This window comes from Pogona vitticeps, chromosome 4 (assembly GCF_051106095.1).
Source record: "Pogona vitticeps strain Pit_001003342236 chromosome 4, PviZW2.1, whole genome shotgun sequence".
Classification (NCBI taxonomy): Eukaryota; Metazoa; Chordata; class Lepidosauria; order Squamata; family Agamidae; genus Pogona; species Pogona vitticeps.
In genome coordinates, this window is record NC_135786.1 from 150312639 (window position 1) to 150334525 (window position 21887).

The following is a 21887-nucleotide window of genomic DNA, read 5'->3' on the forward strand; positions in this document are numbered from 1 at the left end:
AAAAACGCAGGCTCCATGTTGAAGAATGAAGACTGTCACATGTAACAGTGTGGCTTACCTCAGTTTGAAGTAAATTCAGTCTCAAGAGAGGAAGGCAGAAGACCATTTGAAGTAAACACAGTCAAACACTTTGCTGTCTAAGAGGTTCTACCCTCTAGTAAGACTATCGGAAGTGAATAAATTAAGACTCTTTGCATCTAAGGAGTGCAGCACAAGGTCATAAAATCCAGGGATGTACAGTGACTTAATTGCACCATTGGTACAGGCCCCAAGGCAATGCTTAACTGGATTTGATATATTCTTAACCATGCTTTTGGTATGAACAGGTCACAAATGGCTATGCATCATTTTTAGTTCTTTTTATGTGTTTTAGAGCTTACTGCATACTGGGTTTTTTCGCATAAGACCTCAGCAGTTCCTGACTGTTCCTTGTGGAGGATGAACTATATTTATACAAATATGATAAGTAAGAAGGCTAATTAACCTAACCCCTAGTGATAAAGAAATTAAGCATGATTTATTTTAGCTTAGAAAATTGGCAATACACTGAATTTCTTATTATGTGAAAATTGGCTTTATCGCCCTATTGGCATTACAACTGGCCCTTTCAAGTTAACACTTCAGCACTTTTGTGAGCCAGAGTAAATTTAATGTACCTAATAGAACGCTCCAGTCAGATGTTTTAGTGTGAATAGTTCCTCTTCCCTATAGCAAAAGTATGTCAAATGATAAAGAGTTTTAGAATGATCATTATTATTTACAACCACATAGACAAAGCCAGTGAATCCTGCACATAAATCACTTTGCTTTGTATCCATTTTTGTCATCACAGACTTGAAATATGCTCAGTAGGCATACACATGAGTTTCAGAGAAAAGTGTCCAAACGAGGGGGAACAGAGCTCTTTGTGTGTTGTGTATCAGCTACAGGATGGGTCAGGAAGACTTCAGCTACTGCTCTGGGATTTTGGGGTTAAGAAATAATTAAATTGATGCTGGGGAGGGACAATACAAACACACTTGCCATCAGTGGCTGTAGCAAAAGGAGGTTCTAGAATGGAAGGAGATTGACAGACGCAATCCCAATGAAAAGAAAGAAAACTTCCCTGGAAACTAACCACTGAGTCCTGGGAGGTATTCAGACTGACCTCATTTGACTTTAGATATACTTCTCAGCCCAAATGTCTTCATGTTTGAAGGGGAGATATGTGAAAATCTTCCTGAAGACTCAGGAAACCAAAGACATATATGGGTAGGAAGATTTTGGAGATGTTGGGACAGGGGTGAGAATGGTATTCACATTGTATTTTAATAAGAATTTGTCAAATGCACACTTCCTGAATGAACAGATGGAGCAGAATGTGGTTGTCCTCCACTATTGGAATTTCTCATAATTGGATTGCAGTTATTTGTAGCTATTTGAGGGGGACACCATTGTGTGGAAATGCATATTTGCACAGAAGCTGCATATAATAATGCATGTATTTGGGGAAAGTGTGCAGAGTGTGCCCATAAAAGCACATATTAAAATATAGCAGTCATTTTTTCAGGTACCACAATATTTTTGTCTTCTTAATATACTTCCTTTCCTTTGGTTTTTTTTCACGTCTGATATAATTAACAAAACAACATTATCTTAAGTAAAACAGATTGGAAAACTGCATCTGTTGAAAAGAGGACATTCTTGAAATCAGCTTCTGGGCAGTTGTAGGAGCAGTAGACAATTCAATACAGAATAAGTGATAGTGCTGGAATATGAGATTCCCAGATCAGTCACATCCAATCTGCTACTGGGGAAGAGCAAAAGATAAAAACAAATAGCATTGTTGCTAATGAAGGAATTGATTAAAGCTCAAGAGAGAAGACAAGGTGAAAACAATATACAGTCGTGCCCCGCTGGATGATTACCCTGTTTAACAATGAATCCACTTAACGTTGATGTTTTTGCAATCGCAAAACGATGGTTTAAATGGTTTTTTTTTTCACTGTGCAATGATCGGTTCCCTGCTTCAGGAACCGATTTTCTCTTTACGACGATCAGCAAAGAGCTGATCGTTGGGTTTCAAAATGGCCACCACCTGAAGAAAATGGCCCTCCGCTTTTTTTAGGACTGATTTTTCGCACTACAGGCACCAAAAATGGCCACCCCTATGGAGGATCTTTTCTGGACGAGCAGGTATTCAGCCCATTAGAATGCATTGAACAGTTTTCAATGTGTTTCAATGGGTTTTTAAAATTCATTTGATGATGTTTTCGCTCTACAGCGATTTCGCTGGAATGAATTAACATCGTCAAGCGAGGCACCACTGTATTGGAAAACTATACAGAAGAAAGGTAAGGATGACGTATTATTTGAGGAAGAATCCTTTGATGAAGAAACTGTAATTTTAGACAGTGATGTGAAAGCTACTTTCAAATTAGTTGGAAAAAATAAATCACCAAGAATAAATGAGATACCTATAGAGATATTTCAACCTGGAAATATAGAAAACCAAACAATGACCCACAGACAGGAAGCATCCAACAACAGTTAATAATCTCTCTACAGGAGAACCCTGATGTTCTGACTTCCTTTCAGCTGAAGAAACAATAGCCTCTCATTTTGAGACTTGCTGCTTTCATGAAGAAAGCAACAAAGGGGGGAGGGGCAGGAGTCAGACCTCTCTTCATCTCTGGAAATTAGCCAAATGAGTAACACCAACTTAGCTTTCATGGACTCCAGGCGGTGGATGTGAAGTGATAACTGAAACAAGTGGACAATGCAGAGAGAGTGATGTGACTGAGGATGAGAAATTACAATAAGCATGTACAAAGTAAGTTGCCTTTCTCTGAGTCCAACCACTGGTCCATCTAGTCCAACAATGTGAAAGCTTCATCTGAGATTGTTTCCTATAGCCCTACATTGGCATGCTTTGACAAACTCCCACCCAAATACTAACTAGGCCCAAGCCCATTTTACACCTGAAAGTATACAAGATTTTTGGTGTGTTCAAAATGTTCTTACCAGAAGGTGTTTCTTTCCTGCTATGGAGACAGGAGTGCCACCGTGCCTCAAGAGGGATTTACATCCCAATGACTTCCTTGGCCTGCACCATTTCTGCAGACTCTTGATTGTTCCTCATGAGTGCTGTCTGTGGCACATAGTCATGACTGCCTGCTATGCCCTCAACCAAGTGGTAATTGTATGACTTCGGCTCTTTGTCCACCACTGCTTTATCTTCCATCAGTGCTTCTGGGACTTTCTGAGCAGTGAGCATAATAACATTGTTCTTTTGATGTATATACCACCCCATATTGCTAAAGCTGTCTCTGAGCACTCCCCTTCCCCCCACAAGCTGGATACTCATTTTACTGACCTTGGAAGGATGGAATGTTGAATCAAACTTGGGCTGGCTACCTTAATCCATCGGGATCAAACTCAGTTCTTTAGCTGAGGCTTTGACTGCGGTACTGCAGCTTAACCACTGTGCCACGGGGCTCATTGATCTGCTATTTCCCTCAGACTGCCTTGTTTCCTTAGTGCTTAATTGCAGTTCTCACAGAAGGTTGAAGGTGTGTGTGTGTGATTTTTTTTTTCAGTAATAATGCACTTATTCTTCCTTGTTGCAAAATATTTGGAGTTGATTTGGTCTTAAATGGGGAATTCAGACACACTAACTTCACAAAAGACCTATAAAGAGTGCTAGATGGGCCTGTTGTTTGTGGGCTCTCCTTGGGGCTATGGCTGTGGACGTTTTAATGATAAGTTGCCCACACTTCAGAATTTATCACAACATGAGGGATACCAAAGCTTCTAGAATTCTTACATTCTTGAGCTTTCCTATAGAATAAAAAGGCACACAGCGAGAGACACAAGGCTTCTTATGAAATAAATTGCTCCAGCTTTCATAATGTACAGATTGTGATTTAAAACATGCCCTCCTCAGCTAAGCTGGGCAGAATTGCTAAGAACATCTGCCATTGTTACTCTTGTCCATCCTTTTGCTTTTCACAGCTCAACAAAAAAAAAAGTTCATCTTTTTTTTGGTCTATTGTGTGCTCGAGTTGAACAAATCCACCGTTTCCAAATCATCCCTTTCGCATGCTTCACAAAATGAAAATCATTCTCTCTTCTCATCAAACAAGCTCAGCAATTACCGCAGTTTATAGCTATCTGTATCAAACAATGAGCGTATTAATTGCTGAGGGTTGGGCTACACAGGAGAGCATGTCAGCAAAAATTTTATGAACGTGATTACATTGTTCCAAATGTAATGAACGAGAATGGCATTTCTCTAGACAATGGGCCCTTATTTCTAGGACCAGAAGGAAAGCGCTCTGATTTTCATTATAGATAAAGAGTTGTTTGTCCTCCAGGGAGATTTTCCTTTGCTCTATCTCACATTTTCTCTTTTAGATTCAAACAGGCTTGGTTTTCATCTCCTGCGTCACTTTACATCAGTGCTGCTCAATTTCCAGTGGGCTTTATCCCAATTTCCTATATTAGAGTAGAACATCCTTTGATCAGAAGCCCTTTTCATTGACCTCTACCATCCTTTTTTCCACCACATAGCAGAACCTTTCTCCTTCCTCTGCAGATGTTTCCAATTGAAGGGGATGGGGCTGAAAATAAATGTAATTAAGTTTGTTAACAAGCAGTTACTGCAATAATACTCTCATTAGCATGTCAAGCACTTTGGAATGCATTTCATATATACTGGGTTTCTGTACGAGAGTATAAGCGCTAATTAAATAATGAGAGATGTGTTGTAGTTTTAATGTTCTAACCTGTTCAAGGAACCATAAAATCTAATTGCTGCCCAGAATTCTCTTCCAAGTTCTCACGCGGAACCAACATGCATGCACGGCAGTCTAGGGACATGTGGCAACAGCGCTTTCTCTCTGCCCTTCCTACCAAGGAAAAGAGATCTTTGGGTCACTGGTGGCATAACATCAGGTTGGGTTGGGACATGCTCAGAAGCCTCACAGGCTTGTCTTAAGGCCAGAAAGCAATGAAACAGGTGCACCACTGACATTGTTCAATGGTTCAGGGTTGAGTTTCCCATCTAATTTTCAAGGATCCACACTAGTTGAGGTGATCTGAGAGACATTTTATTAGACTCTCTTGCACAACAGGATTGTCCCTTTGGCCCCTTAAGCAGTGGTACTCATGCCTCAATACTTCAAAATAGATGGAAATTGATGGAAGCTCTCTCATTGTTCAAATAACTAAAGCTATTAAGATTTTATCACAATTCCTTTAAATACAGATATCTTACAGAATTTCAAAGTAGCCATCTTTTTTGTGCTGGAAAAAAAATCATTTCATTAAAAGCTTTTCTTAAAAAACTACTTTTTAATATATATACAGTAAATTTTTGTAATTAAGAGCACTAGGTTTTTTCCAAAAAAAAAAAAAAAAAAACAATACGTGTTTGTGTTCCTTAGAACCAGTGAAATCTGTAATTAACAATAGGACTGAAATTGGATCTTCGGTATGAAAACATGATGATAATGATGATGGTGTGGTTAAAAAAAAGCATTTTTGCTTTAATTGCTGCCACTTCCTTCAGTAATGCCTTTGGACAGGACCACCCAGATGCAAGGAAGTTGTGGTCTTACCCCAGTGGTTATATTACCAAACATAGTAACACAGTACGAGAGTTACACAGCATTCTTTCAGAACATAAAGAAGTTCCTATGAGTCTCTTCACTTCAATGCCTTATGGACATTAAAAATGGATAGTTTCTATCCACAGGCTTACAATTTAAGAAATATCAAGAAAAAAGGAAAGGACTGGGCACTTGGGTAAGCATTCTTAGCTGAAGTTGTGTCAAGGCACATAACCTAGCTGAAACCTCATCTCACTAAGATCAGGAAGTGTAGCACTAGTGTAGACCCTGTTTTGCACACAGAAAGTTCCAGATTTAATGCTTACCACCTCCAGGTGGGACAGAAGGTCCTGCCTACCATGTTAAAAATCTGCTACCAGTCAGTGCAAACATCACTAGACTCAATAGACCAAGGGTCTGATTTAGTATATGGTAGCTCCCAATTATTCCATAATCACTTCAGCAATGGCACAGCATCAAGACCCACCATAGCAGTTACCAATAAACATCAATTCTGGGCTTTCCTGAGACATAAGAGTGGCAATTCCAACATACCTTGTCTGTTTGGCTGCTATCAACATTTTACTCAGTATAATATTTGTAGAGAAGACTCCCTTGAAAAGACCCTGATGTTGGGAAAGTGTGAAGGCAAGAGGAGAAGGGGACGTCAGAGGACAAGATGGTTGGACAATGTCATTGAAGCTACCAAAATGAATCTGACCCAACTCCAGAAGGCAGTGAAAGACAGGAGGGCCTGATGTACTCCGGTCCATGGGATCACGAAGAGCCGGACACAACTTAAGAAATAAGCAAGAACAAAAAATTGTACAAGTTACTTATAGTGCCAACTTGAGGCTCATCTTAGCAAGTCTGAGCACTGAGTAGCACTTGCAGGACAATTCACTCCAGAGCACAAGCCAGTTTCAAATTTAAATCACACTCATGCTCCCTTCATGCAGTAAGTCAGCACTGACAAGTTTGATTTATTCTCACTAGCACTTACTACATGACAGTTACTATATCTTGAAACAGGATCAAATTACATCAGTTTTTATGCACTTGAAAGAGTGATGAAAACCTTGTTCTTTTTTGGCTCACAGCATTGTCCGCTTGGATCTAAACCAGGTTCAATGATACTATCTTTAAGCTTGTAAGAGAAGCTTGTCACAATTCCTAGCCAATAAAGAACAGGCGTGAATAGAATGTATTGATCCTCTCCACACTAGATACTTGCCTCTTCTTTCAAAAAGGTAAACCTACCGTAGGTCAAATTAGCATGTGCTTCAGTCCATAGCATTCAACATATTCCACACCTAGAATTTGGAGTTACAGTGCCCTTAATTACACAGAGACTTTATGTTGCTTGTGCAGATCTGAGTAAGTTATTTTGCATTTTGGTGAATGTTTTAACAGGAGGAAGGCATTTTTAATCCCACGTGCAAAATGTTTCTACCCGAAGCTGTATCCTTGTGAAGAAACTGGAACATATATATATATATATCTTGGGACAAGCCCTGCAATTTATAGTAGTTAACAAATTGTTATGTCCCACTCGGAAGTCTGCCATCATTCCAAGAGCAAAGTAAATTAGTTGGAAAGGCTCAAATCTCAGAGAAATCCCACTCTACGTTACCCACATCAAGCTATTTATAAAGATTTTCTGAGTTTTTCCTAAAAAAAACCAAAAACACATCAGCACCTGTGATAAAATTAGGATGGGTGCAATGAGATAAAAATAATGGGGGAAGTGATGATTAGTTTATCCACATCTTCTCAGGTTCTTATGAATTGTAACAGCACTGGAAAAAATTGCTGTGATCATATTCCATGCAAGATACTGCACAATGCCAGATATGCCCTGGGTAAGTCAACAATTCGTAATAATTTGGCTATAACCAAAGCTGCATCATTAATAATACATCTCAGGAGCCCTGCTCAAAGAAAACCTCAACAGAAGAATAAAACAGAATAATTGTACTAACATGGAGATCAAAAGTCAGCTAATAAACTATTGACTTACACTACAATATATTCTCCAGAATAGGGATAGTTGAGTGAGATCATTGCAAATTCTGAAACACGCTTGCCATGATGGTTGGTCTAAGTTATCTACCATTTAGTGTTCATACAAGGAGTTGCCTTAAGTTGGTACTTCTGGAATGAAAGGATCAGCTGACAGAGTGCTTACAAGGGATGGCCAAATGTGTCTGCATTCCTTGAATTTTTCAAGGAGAATCCTTCAAAGTCCACATCTACACTAATGATCAACTACTTCCTCAAGGCACCAGAAGTTTTATTTATGCTGACACTCTCACACTTGCTGCTCAGTCAGACAGATTTCAGATGTCAAAATAGCTCTTAACAGATGCATTAAAAGAAAATGGAGCACATTATGATGGAAAGCAACTTTTAACACAACTCTGCTAAGACAAATATGCGCCTTTCATGTGAGAAACAAGCAGATATCTTGGAAATGTCAGGCTACTTGGAAGGGCATCCATCCAAATAATTGTTTTGCTCCCAAATATTTAGGTGTTGCTTTGGATTGAAGTTGAACCCATACAAAACAGGTAGGCATAGTATTCTATGAAAAGTATAGAATATTTACTGGGTGCCTGAAGCCAACCCGTACTGCTAAAATCACTTACCTAGCAGGCATTGCACCTAGTGATATACAAAGAGAGTTAGCATCTAGTAGTAAAAGATTCAAGGCCACTACATCAAATGCATATCCACTCTTTGGCCACCATCCTGCTCCTTCTGGAAAGTTTCACAAACGTTTTTTTTTCAGAACATCTCTGACTCTTGAAGGAATGTTAGGACTATGACACAAAAAGAAATACCCACTTCTTAAAATGAATGGAACCCCTGCAAAATCTAGCTGCCAATGAGATGGAGAACTAGGTTACTTGGAAGTCACTTAATAGGCTACAGATGAATGTTGATGGAAGCAAGGCGAATTGAAGAAAATTGTTTGCACCAATACAGTTATTTGTAAGTGCGAAGAACAGGCAACTTCACATCTATGTCAATGTACTTTATGCCCCTCAACATGAACTATAGAAGAATTGATGTTAGCTGCCACAAATGTTCTTGATGTTGCCTGCGATTGACAGGAAGTACAGTTGTGTCCCGCTGGACAATTACCCCGTATAACGACGAATCCACTTCACAACGATGTTTTTTAAAAACAAAACAAAGGTGGTATTTTCGCTTTGCGAAGATCGGTTCCCTACTTCGGGGACCGATTCTTTTCATTACGATGATCAAAACAGCTGATCGTCGGGTTTTCAAAATGGCCACCGGGTGCTCAAAATGGCTCCCCGCTGTGTTTTTGGATGGATTCCTCACTCTACAGGCACCAAAAATGGCCACCCCTATGGAGGATCTTCGCTAGACGTTGAGTTTTTCAGCCCATTGGAACACATTGAACTATTTTCAATGTGTTTCAATGGGCTTTTAAATTTTGCTTTACGACGTTTTCGCTCTACAACTATTCTGCTGGAACGAATTAGAACGAATTAATGTCATTAAGCGAGGCACCACTGTACCTGATATGTTTATTAATTTTACTGTGATGCTTCCAACTGAAAAAAAAGACAAGTTAGTGAAGCCTCGCAAATGTTTTATCAGAAGTCAAAGGGAACATTATTTCAGGTAACAGGAAGTGGCACTTTTAAGGATCAGACAAACCCAATTCAGGCATTAGAATAACAGATTTTATCAAAATGCATAAGGAGTAGGGGGACTCATTTAAAACTGGCTTGCCCTGCTGCCTCCATTGCCAATTTCTTAATGCAATGGGCAAAAAGCTTTAAGAGGACAGGTTCCTGCTCACATGTAGGCTCTGCAAAAAGACCGATTTTCAAGGACTGAGGCACACATGAGCATCAGCCCTTGAAAAAGTACATTCTCCTCCAGAGCAGGAACCTCTCCTCTGCAGTCATCATTGCTATACTGTGAACAAAGCATAAATCAAGGAAGGCAGGGCTTGGTGTCCTCTTCTAAGTATGTTGAAAAAACTAAATATTTTTAACACCTGATTAGGGCTAAATATGAAAAAATTGTCCTTCCATCATTACTACAGAAGAGGGAGGTCAGTCAGAAAGGCCCTGAGTTGATCATGGCACTGGGATCTTCAGGAAGCTCACAGGGGGAGGGCAAGTACAGCTTAGCCTAACACTATCCTCTTAGAACAAGGCCTTTTCAAGCTAATTACTGGTCAGGGTTTTACATGGAGTGATTTGAAGATTCCTGAGGGCAATGCCATAGCCATGTGAAGGAAGTCACATCAGATCAGGCACATCCCTCTCTATAGCTGCCACTTTCCCGCAGTGAAGAGAGCATGTGTTAAATGAACTAGAAGAGTTCCATGAAGACCTGTCAGGATTTAGGTGCTGTAATTAGAGATCCACTGAGCCAAATGATGCTGTTCCATGGACCTCCAGGAACAGTTCTACCACTGCACAGAAAAGCCAGTATTGGCACCCCAGTCTACAGGAACACTCTGTCAGCTTGAATAGATTTCATATGTATCACCTTATTTCATCAATAGCTATTCTCAAATGCAAAAGGTAAGATAGCAGATCAGATGCATGGAATGTAGTGTATGCAAAACTGCCTGGCTGTTTCTGACTTTTCACTCCAGTTGAATTGTCTGCTTCCTAATGGTGTCTGGGAAATAGAATCTGTTGGAACTTTTCCAATATGATTCTCAGTGATAAAATGGTCAGAACCCTCTGACCTAGATGAACTACTAATACAAAAATCCATTCCCTCATAGCTATATCTCCTCCCTAAACAGCTGGACAACATCCCTAGGAACACATTATAGTAACTGTGAGAAGAACAGGAAGTCATAGGTCAACCTGGGTAATTGGCAGCAAGGCAGGATGGGAAAGTGGAATGACCCAGTTAAACTGAGAGGAGGGGAGGCTATGCAGGGTTGAGCACTCCAATAAGGGTGTATTTATAAAATGAGGTTCTTTCATATTTCATTGGATCAGATCCCATGGACAAGCTCAACAGGGAGAAAAATGAGTTAGATTAAGGTATTTATTCAATTCTTTTTTTAAAAAAGGCAAACCCTCCTATTTATGAATGTGGGATATTGTGTTTCTGTATCGATGATTTAAAACATCAGGAAAGAGCATGATATGGCAGATCAATATCATATCTGTATTGCCAGCAGGAAAAAGGATGCCAACTTTTACCTAGCCTGAATGTTGATAACACCAATGTCAGCAATCAAGATGGTCTACAAGATACTTTCTTGGGCTCAGTATCATTCACAAAGAGACATCAAGCAAGGGAAAATCTCAGAAGCTGACTCCTTTTTTTCATCCAAACACAAAGCTGCTGTCAGGAAGACTTAATATGAGATGGATTTGTTGAATAAAGGAAGCCACTGCTGTTAGTTTACAATACCTGAGCAGAGCTGTTAATGATAGGACATTCTGAAAGTCATTAATTCATATAGTCACCATATGACAGAAGTGACGTGAGTGATAACACATAACATCTTTGGAGTATGTGTGTGTGTGTGTTTACATTACCAGACATTTGTATAGTGATTAGATGGGTGGAATGGTTGAGAGATACCCAACTACCAACTAAAGACTGTGATAGGATTTAGGCACAAAAGCTCTACAGACATGCCTGCATGTTTTCCAGAAGATGTCCCAAGCCACAGGGGATTAAAAACATTTATCTTAAAATAAGAAAGCACCACCAAAAGGGCAGATCAGTGGGTGTAGAAACTTGACTTGTAATAAGCAAAAGCAAAGTGTGCTGCTTATATACTACCCCATAGTGCTTAAAGCACTCTCTGAGTGGTTTACATTTTTTAAAAAAAGGCTACACATTGCCCCCCCCCAAAAAAAAGCTGGGTGCTCATTTTACTGACCTCAGAAGGAGGGAAGCTTGAGTCAACCTTGAGCCAGCTCTCAGATCCATGGTATCGAACGCTGACCATGAGCAGAGTTTGGCTGGCAATACTACAGTTTAACCCCAAAATTTTTGGCTGGCTGTCAGTTAGCAAAGATATATGGCATATGATTAAGAATCCAAGACGACCATGAGTTCTGTTATAACCCTTATTAGGAGCAGGATATATATTGTCTATAAAATAAATGGACAAATAAAATAATAGAATAAAATGAATAAAGAAAAGAATAAACCTATCATTTTCAAGCTCTGCCCAGTTGCAGACATGCCCTTGGCAAGCAAAAAAATAGCAGCACACACACACACACACACACACACACACACACACACACACACACACACACACACAAACACACACAAACACACACACACAAACAAACAAACAAACAAACAAACCCATTCCTTTGGGTTGTCTGCCTTTCCAAAGTTCAATGTGTTCCCTTCTATCTATTCTCTCATCTTTTTGATTGTTCTCTACAGACACAGAATTCCCTCGCACATGTGGATCCTAAAGAGACCTTTTATCCAGGAAGGGATTAAAACCTTTTCATCCAAACTGACAAATTCAAACGTTCAGTTTCCCCCAGATAGGAAAACAGTTTCCCATTTGAAAAGGATTCCTATACAACTCAGCAAACAAATGAGAGAGAGAGAGAGAGAGAGAGAGAGAGAACACAAGACAAGGAAAAACCCACCTCTTAACAATTTTCAACAAACACTCTAGAAACTTTTCCTCTGGAAATCTGCAGTTTCAAAAGCTGCAGAAGGTGAAAAGAAAAAGAGTGCAGGAGAGGGAAGGAGAGCAAGATAGCAAGAAGCAGACGAGAATGAAAGCGAAAGCATCCTTATACAGCAAGTGCCAGGGGCAGAGAAGGAGAGAGCGGCTTGTGTTGCCCGGGTTGCACTCTTCACAAAAGGATAATAATCGGGAGCACAGAGAAGAGAGGGAGTCAGTGGTTGCTGCCAATAGCTTGCAGAATGAGAGTAAGAGAGTTTGACCTGCAGCCACGGAAGGGGAGAGAGAGAGAGAGAGAGAAAGGCAGAGATAAACTTCATGATGCCTTGCCTTTGCCAGCTATCAGACTGGCTCAGCCCTTTGCAAGTCAGAACAGCCACCTTGTTGCATCCCAGGTGAGATGGTGGGGAACCACCCCCCAGCTCCTTCCCACAAATTGAAAACCACACCTTAATCATGTTACAGTTTTACTGGAAAAAGATAAGTTTTAAGAAGTGGGTAGAAAAAGTTCACTGTTTGGATTGGTTGCAGTATCACAGTACAATAGGACCCCCAAATCTGCCGCAGATGCTGAAAAATACAGATAACAGTGAACACTATTGTGATAGTAAGCACTGTACATAGCATGGTCTCTGTCTTACCCTAGTGGCTAGTTTTGGTAACTTCATCTTTACAGTTATATGTGTTTTTTAATTTTTCTTTTAATATTTTTAATATTTATAGACCATGGATAAATGATAGGATACTGATCTTTTGATTAAGGGTGCCCTACTATATTAACATTGCATAAGGAGAAGTCCCCAGATCAGATAATCCACCCGTCATCCTATTTCTACATCCAAGCTCATTACTGGGTAAGTACGGAGTTGTTAACCAACAGTATGCACCCACCCCCCCGGGCATGAATCCACTATGGTTAAAAACACATTGGTTTAAAATGTGGAGTGTGGCCAACCCAATCTGGCTAATCACTTTTAACCTGCTCTTTTCTTTTTCTAGGCTTGCTCACAGCCTAATATAATGAAAACCGAGCAGAGTTTTCATATGAACCAAATGGTCATTTTATTAACAGCATATTGGTTACACAAAAGATACTCATGTGTGTGGTTACAATTTTACTTTCAGCTTGGATCTGATACTTCAGGCAACTAATCATCAAACCAACTGCTTTAGCCAACTGCTCAAACATAACTCTCTTTTCTCTCCTCTTCTTACTTTCAAATATATCTTGTGCTGGCACCGTCTGATTGGGTCTCATCTCAGTTACCCATCAGCCAATCATGAACCAGTCCTGTGTTCACTTGGAGAACTTCGTTAGCCCACCTAAGCCAGGGCTGCCTCATCTGTTTTCCACCCCCCTGATGTTCCCCTTCATAAAAGATGATGGGGAAATCCCTCATCTGGGATATGGATAAGTGCCTGTCGCTCTCTCTGTGAATCTCTTCCTGTGTGTCAAATCACCCTGATCAGCTGCCAACCAATAATGAAGGTCTTGTAGTGGCATGTAACTAAAGCTATCATCCACAGTCTGTTTCATAAGCCAACATAGAATGCAAAACAAAGAGAGTCTGTGGGAGAACTCCATGTGGGTGATTGCTGGAGATAATCAGAAGAGGGAGTTAAGTCTCCAGCTGAAGCATGGCTGGGGGGGGGGAGGATCCTCCAAGCACTGCCACCCGCCCATGACTGGACAGCCAGAGGCACTTCTGTCAGAAACTCCCCATCCTGCAAGCGTGCCTGGGAATAAGACACTCAGCATGGTGACAGCCAAAAGTGCCCCCCCAAAGACAAATTGGGGCCCTTGGTTGACAATGGTTTCTGGGACTGTACCCTTTCTGAAAGACTGTCACTCCATTACTTTCTTTACAGCAAACCTGCTTTTTAAACTCTCCTAGTTCTTTTCCATTTGGGCTGTTCAGTTTGCAGCTCTCACATTATTTCTCTTGCCTCCCACCCTTTTCAAGCTTCAGCCTTTGCCAAAGCCACTCTTCTTGGCAGGCCCCTACTGCACACGTTCAGTGTTATAAGAAATTGTGGTTTCTTCCATTTGAAAGCCTTTTTTGAGGACTACAAATATGCCAGGTTTGGTGCTGATCTGAAGCCGAATTTAAACATTATAATTTTTATTTTATTTTTGTTTCGGTTGCCTCCATTTTTAGAATCGCCTTATGGAATGTTGATTTGCTCTGCTTCACAATATCAGAGGTGCAACTCTTGTGTGCTTCTAATATAGTTGTGGAATGGTAAAAGACAGAGCATAATCCATGTGTTCTGTAGGAGGTTCAGATGAAAAAAAACAGGCCAAATATGGTCTTCTATAGTCCATTTTAGGCCCACAGATAAGACATTCCCCAGAGATAAGATATAATCACCCTTCTCACTCTTTATCTACATTCATAAATAGGTTTGGTGATGCCTAACAAAAACAATATAGGACTGTGGGAAGAGGAAATGTAAACAGTTTAGGCTTTGAAAAGGAGTTTCTTATGTTCCAAAACTACTTTGGAATGTATCACATAAATAATCAACAGAAGGGATACAAGTTCAACAAGATTATTGGCCAGAATTATTCCATTTTAAAAAACATACACCATCACAATCCATGGATTTACTAATGTTAAGCTTAAAGCTTTCCTTGCAGTATTACAGTAAGGTGTTTTAATTAACTTGGTTTGGTATTTGATTCTTGTCTCTTAAAAATAGAAACACACACACACACACACACAATATGCTCACTTCTGTAAGAACATCATATTCCAGAAAATCAAACTTTTTTGTATGTGTGAGACAGCCTGCTATGGAAGCTCAGTCACGAAGAGAGATAAGAAAATCTCTCAGGAAGGTAACCTTGCGAGAGAGTGTTTCCCCCCCCCCTCTGGCTTTCCTTGGCAATGCTGTAATTATCCTCTTGTTAGGTGTGAATTCCCTCCTCCTTAAGGAGTGACTTTGTGCTCTCTGCTCCTTCCTATAATTTCCTTCAGATACTATTATACAAGCAGGCTGGTGGTTTCAGTGCCACCAAGAACTCCAAGTGAGTAATTTGCTGGGATGGTGGAAATGGCTGGAGAGGGACTGAAGTGTTACCAGAACTGGTTCCAATAAAGTCATGTGTCTTTTTCTGGCTGCAAGCTTTTGCAAGAGAGAGATGTATGCACCCTTTCTGAAGCTTTGTGGCAAGTACTGAAGTATGTAGGGGAGAAATTGCCTTGAACAAGACAAGGTAATTCTGCTACCTGCCAATCACTTCACAAATGTGGGCTAGAATGCCTCGGGGAACAAGTTACTTCATGTTGTTCCAACTTCAGTTCCAGGGCCATTTCTCAAGGGGAGGGGAGGGGACTGCCTTTTGGGCTCTGGCAAATGCAAATAGGGGAAACTGTCCCTTCCTTATAGAGTGCTCTCTGAAAAATACTGCAGCACTAAACAGCATAATTCTGGAAGCATTGTGAGCCACATTTGACAGCTGAGATGCTGTTTTCAGCCAAGTCATTTTAGAATTAATGACTTAGCTTTGTTTACATTAAGAAAAAAAGTAGGGAGGGGAAAAAACTATCACTGCCTCATCAAAAGCAATAATCGCCAGCCAATCTCATGTGCAGTAACTTTCACCAAGTAGTTTAAAAATCATAGCAAGGACAAAGGTAAAGCAAAGCAGGGGCAGAAAATGCATATATGCATTCTTACCCATGGGTCTCTCCATCTCTTCTAAGCTTTGCCCTACACCCCCATGTGAAGAATATGAATTAGAGATGGGCACGAATCAGAAAAACGGTGATTCATTTTGATTTCTGGTTCATCAAGGTCAAGAAATTATGAATTTAATTCATTTTTTCTATGTAAAACTCTATAAAACATCCTTCTCCCAAAGCAGCACTTAAAGACACCAAATTTGCAGGGTAGCAAATTTTCCTTGATTCTCCTCAACATCCTGCAAGTTTAGTGAAGTTTGGGTTCCAAGTTATACACCAAGAAGAAGGGCTCATCATCAGGAAATTCCCACCGGGCACCTAGAGACACCAAAAGTGCAGAGAGGCTTCTACTGACTCTCCTCAACAATCTCTCCAAATTTGGTTCATAGTTTAACAAATTGACAAAAGAAAAATACTAAAAATGCATTGATTCATATTTGTCAGGGCACTGATTTGTGCAAATACAAATTGATGAATTAGTGATTTTTGAATGAATTTGGTCATTTGTCTTCTAATTCATGCCAATCTCTAATATGAATTATTAAACTGCCAGCCTCCAGGATCTATGAGAACTTTTTTTTTTCAAATGACTCTCACCTGACAGGTTTTATAAGCTGTTGAGCAGGTGCAGTAAAGAGACTTGACTCTTTCAATGACTGGGCATAGGAAAAAGTATCTACATGATTTCTGGCTTGGGATTTGCAGGATCCTGACCACCAGCCCCAGGCAGAAACCTAGTTCAGTCCTTCATATTTGGGCTTGACTTGCTTAGGCTCCTCTTACTTTGAATTTGTGGTTGAGTATTGTTAGCGCAGTCAGTGGAAATTCAGCAGAATTAGCAGAGTGTTGATCAGTCCAGGTAGTCCAAATAATGAACGCACACACAGGCAGCTTCTCCCAACACCAACGTGTATTTACAGGATATATACAGTGGTGCCTCGCTTAACGATTGCCTCGCTCGACGACAAAATCACTTGATTAGGTTTTTGCGATCACTTTTGCGATTGCAAAACAATGTTTTAAATGTTTTTTTTTTTGTTTAACGATGATCAGTTCCCTGCTTCGGGAACCGATTTTCACTTTACAATGATCAAAAACAGCTGATCGTTGGGTTTCAAAGTGGCCACCGGCTGCTTAAAATGGCTCCCTGCTGTGTTTTTGGACAGATTCCTCGCTTTACAGGCAGCGAAAATGGTTATCCCTATGGAGGATTTTTGCTCGACTGTGAGTTTTCAGCCCATTGGAATGCATTGAGAGGTTTTCAATGCGTTTCAATGGCCTTTTTTATTTCGCTTTACGACGTTTTCGCTCTACAGCGATTTCGCTGGAACGAATTAATGTTGTTAAGCGAGGCACCACTGTACAGCAGTTCAGTCTGGCAGCATAACAGGATAACATCACAAATCAGGAATACATCTTCTGTATAGCTTCACATATATATACATATACACATCTGCATGCGACCAATCACAATAGATGTTACATCATCCATGAATCAGCATCCATGAGTCAGCATGACTCAGCATTCTTACACACCTGTACAATATGGCTGCTCATTAACACACACCTTGTTCTGTTCAGGCCTGAAATTATCCTTGAGAAGTATTATACAAATGGGCAACTTCTTCATGCACTTCATTGTTTGGAACCAGATAACATGGCTTCTACAATCACATCCAGCAGAATGTTGAAAGAAAGCTCATCCAAAACTTTTTGCTGCCTGAAGGAAATGGTTCTTTCCTCTCGTTGTCTGATTCCATGCAAAAAAGAGACCCAAGAAGGTTGAAGAGCTGGTTGTCCTAAAGTTTAACCTACACCTTCTGCGCTACTCCATCCTGCCCTTAGAGTTAAAGCTGCAGGAGTAGGAAAATGGCCAAAGTTTCTTAATGCCAAAGTCTTCCTGCCCCAAGTCCGGGCAAGAATAAAATAAAGTTCTTTTAGGTCTGCATTAAAATAAGACTAGAGAAGTATGCTTCCCTAGTGTTTGTGTGGCAGGCTCAGAGTCTTCTTGTGGACCCTGTAATTGTAACTTATACAGTTGAAACATTGTCCACCCAGAATAAAAAGACAGATGCAGTATATGGGATAACTAGGACCAAAACTTTATTAAACTATTTAAATCAAACTTTCCCTTCCTCAAGGGGACCTACCGTAGCGCAAAAAGGTCTGTAACCATAGACAACCTTGACCTTCAGGTCCAGACCTCACCCTATGGAGTTCCTATTCCGAAACCCGCTTTCGGTCCTCCCCTAGCCAGAGTCCCCAATGCAGTCCTCCAACCGAGGCTCTTGACCTTGACCTACAGCGTCAATTGTCCCTTGGGGTCCCCTGGGGTCCCCTGCTTACCCTTCCCTCAACTAACCTCTGCTGATGCCCTTTTGAAAGGAGGGGTTGTAAGCTACCCCCGTCTCTAAGGAGATTTAGGGGTGCCAGAGATGGAGAGATTTCAGAGTTTAGCCAGCCCTTATTAGCTAAGATGAGCCCAATTTCTCAGCCAGGCCCTGACTAACACTCCTTCCTCAAGTCCATCCCCTTGGTTAAGAAAAAGCAACAAACACAGACAGTACATGAGTTCACACTCAGGCTAATCTGGGCTCTATATGGTAGCAAAATATTCGTGGCCAATTAGTTAGGCTAGTTTGTACAAGAGACCAATGCATGCAATCTTAAACATTATTGCTTTTATTCAGATAGTTCTAAACAGAATTCAGATTATAGCAAAGTAATTCAGTCAGTAACATTTCCATATCAAGTCAGACAGACCACCCCACAAACTCCAGCTAAGAAAAATAACACAAGAAAACATACTAAGCTAGAATTATGCATAGGCGTTGTCTTTCTTACGTATCCTGTGACTACATAGTCCATAGTCCATCAGGAAAGGTTAGATTCCAGTTGTAATCCAAAAGTCCATGTTGGCAAAAAGCTCCATTCAAAAGTTATAATCCATTTTGGGAAAAAGCACATGTCTGTCCTTTCTCAGTCAAACTCCATCTTTTTCCAACGTCTCCACAACTTCCTTCTTCTTCCCAGGATGCGTCATAAGGAACACCCCCTCCTGGGTCTTGTTGTCCTGCCTAACTTTCTCATGGGAGCTTGAGTTATTATCATGTTTTGTGGCAGAATTATTATGACTACCAGGAATGTAACTCTCTGGCTCTCCTTAGCAACTAGATAACCAGAGAACGAAGCTTCTCTGAAACAGCATGTAAAATTTTCCTACCACAGACACAGACATTAAATCAAGATGGATGCTATTGGGACAATCTTAGGACTACATATCCCATTCTAATACACATAAAAACACAAATCATTACAGGGGTGCCTTGTACCCCCTGGGTGCCCCTTTTCAACTCCACTGCACTTGTTCCTTTGCACTACCCACCGCAGCATAGGGGTTACATAGTATGGCCCTTGTCCCCCACCAAGAAATATTTCAGCCCTAAGGCCTCTTTGCAAATCCCTTAGGAAAACATCTAACCCCATATCTGATAAGTGCACTCCATCTGCCATATACAGTGGTGCCCCACATAGCAACGATAATCCGTTCCGAAAAAATCATTGCTATACGGATTTGTCGCTATGCGGGGCAAAAAACCCCATAGGAACGCCTTAAAACACGTTTAATGCGTTCCTATGGGGAAAAAACTCACCTTTAAGTGAAAATCCTCCATCCGGCCGCCATTTTCGGTGACTCTAAAGCGAGGCAACACAGCGGGTGGCCATTTTGGAACTGCCGATCAGCTGTGTGAAAATGGGGCCTTTGGGATGATCCCGGGGGAGCACTTCCCCGTGATCATCCCAAAGGCCCCGCCGATCAGCTGTGCTTCAGCACTGGCTCTCTCTCCCCTCACAGCTCCAGCCTGGGCAGGGAGACTGAGGCACTGTGCCACCACCCTGGCCGAGAAAGACCTTCTGCGCCTGGATATAATAATATATAAACAAGGACTCCCAACAGGTCTGATGATGAAGATGATGAGGCTTTCTCATCTGTACTGTTTCCTGATGATAACAATGATGATGATGACAATTATTTATTTATTTATTTATTTGTTTGTTTGTTTATTTATTTATTTATTTATTTATTTATTTAACTTATATGCCGCCCACTCTACCCAAAGGTCTCTGGGTGGCTTACAACAATTAAAATACAATTAAAAGATAAAACAATTAAAATAGATACTCTAAAATATAATGATGAATGAGATATTATTATAATTTTTATTTAAAAACACTAGGCACAGGCAATCAAAACTATAAAACATTGATTGGTATTACATAACAGATACAAGTTTTCACCAAAAAAAAAAAAAACCACAAAAACTAAGTATCCGTTAAATATCAGCACAATATGTACGCTGTTCCTAATACTGCAAATTTTTTGGAGCTTTGATGGTGCTATTTCTGAGATCTGCAACTCCTTATAGTACTGTGTGAAATTTCTTGATATTGTTTCCAAAGCTCCAAGACTACAGGGATCAATAAAGTGTGTTTCATCCACAAACAAGATGTTTAAATTGCCAGCTCTCTGTATTTTGTTAATTTTTTCAGTTCTTTATTTTCAAGTCTTGCATCCCCCAGAATTACAATGTCAATGATCTAAACATTTCTTCATTCTACTACTACTATGTCTGGTGTTTTATGTTCAAGGTGTCTATCAATTTGGATCTGTAAATCCCACAAGATCTTGACATCATCACTTTCTGACACTTTCTCTACCTGATGTTCCCACAGGTTTTTGGAGGTTGGCAAGTTATATTTTTCCATAATGACCTGTGCAATAATTTTGCCACTCTATCATGTCTAACTTTATAATCTTTATAAGAGTCAACTTTTGCTGTTAGCACTAATTCCTTGGATCTTAGCTTCCAGCATGTTGGTTTGGAATGCTTGTTCTTGTGCAGCAAAACTCAAGCCTTTGGTTTTTTTCTTAAGGGTCCCCAGTTTTAACCATGCTCATGGTGAATTTTGATCACACTTTCCATCAATATTTCTCAGGTGTTGTCCATGTAGTGGTTTATTTTTCCAGATGCTTACTTTATTTTCAACTTGTTGTTTCTTATATTGAGCCTTTGTTTCTGTTGTTTTCAAAATATTCTCCATTTTCACTGCTTTAAGTAATTTTTCTCTACTTGTACTGATATTATTTATTTATTTATTTATTTATTTATTTATTTATTTATTTATTTATTTATTTATTTATTTATTTATTTATTTATTTATTTATTTATTTATTTATACCCCACCCATCTAGACACAAGTCTACTCTGGGTGGCTAACAATAAAAATAGAATAAAAACTGTATAATAAAATAAAAAGCAATAATAGTAATATGGTTCAAGATGGGGAAAAATAAAAATAATCAAGTGATGACAGGAAGGAAAGTCTACCTAAAGAGCCAGCTCTTAAGTTGGCTCTTAAAAACACCCACCGAGGGAGCCAGACAGATCTCTAAGGACAGACTGTTCCAAAGGTGAGGGGCTACTGCCAAGCAGGCTCAAATTCTTGTTCTTTCCTTCCGGGGCTCCCTTAGCTCCTCAGCCGCCCTTCCTGGCTAGAATGAGTGATTCGAGTAGATCTAGGTGGGAGGAGGCATTCCGCTAGATATTGAGGTCCTAAACCATTTAGGGCTTTATATGTCATCATTAACACTTTGAAATCAATGCAAAAACGAATGGGCAGCCAATCCAAGGCAGCCAGAGTGGGGGAAATATGCTGATATTTTATTGTCCCACTGAGAAGTCTGGCTGCCTCATTCTGCAACATTTGAAGCTTCCACATCAATCTTAAAGGTAGTTCCATGTAGAGTGCATTGCAGTAGTCTAATCTTGAGATTACAAGTGCATGGACCAAAGTGGTGAATGCCCCAACATCAAGATAGGGACGTAGCTGGGCAATCTGCCACAGATGGAAATAGGCGAAGCG

At 40.2% G+C, this 21887-nt stretch overlaps 1 long non-coding RNA gene across 1 annotated transcript; it reads right to left on the reverse strand.

The window, feature by feature from the left end:
* Window positions 1-3855: 3855 nt before the first annotated feature.
* LOC140706833 (uncharacterized) lies at window positions 3856-19368 on the reverse strand. Its single transcript, XR_012086711.2, has 3 exons — window positions 12233-19368; window positions 6147-6388; window positions 3856-4601 (listed from the first exon to the last, which is right to left on the reverse strand). It is a non-coding gene; the product is annotated as an uncharacterized LOC140706833 (long non-coding RNA).
* Window positions 19369-21887: the final 2519 nt, after the last annotated feature.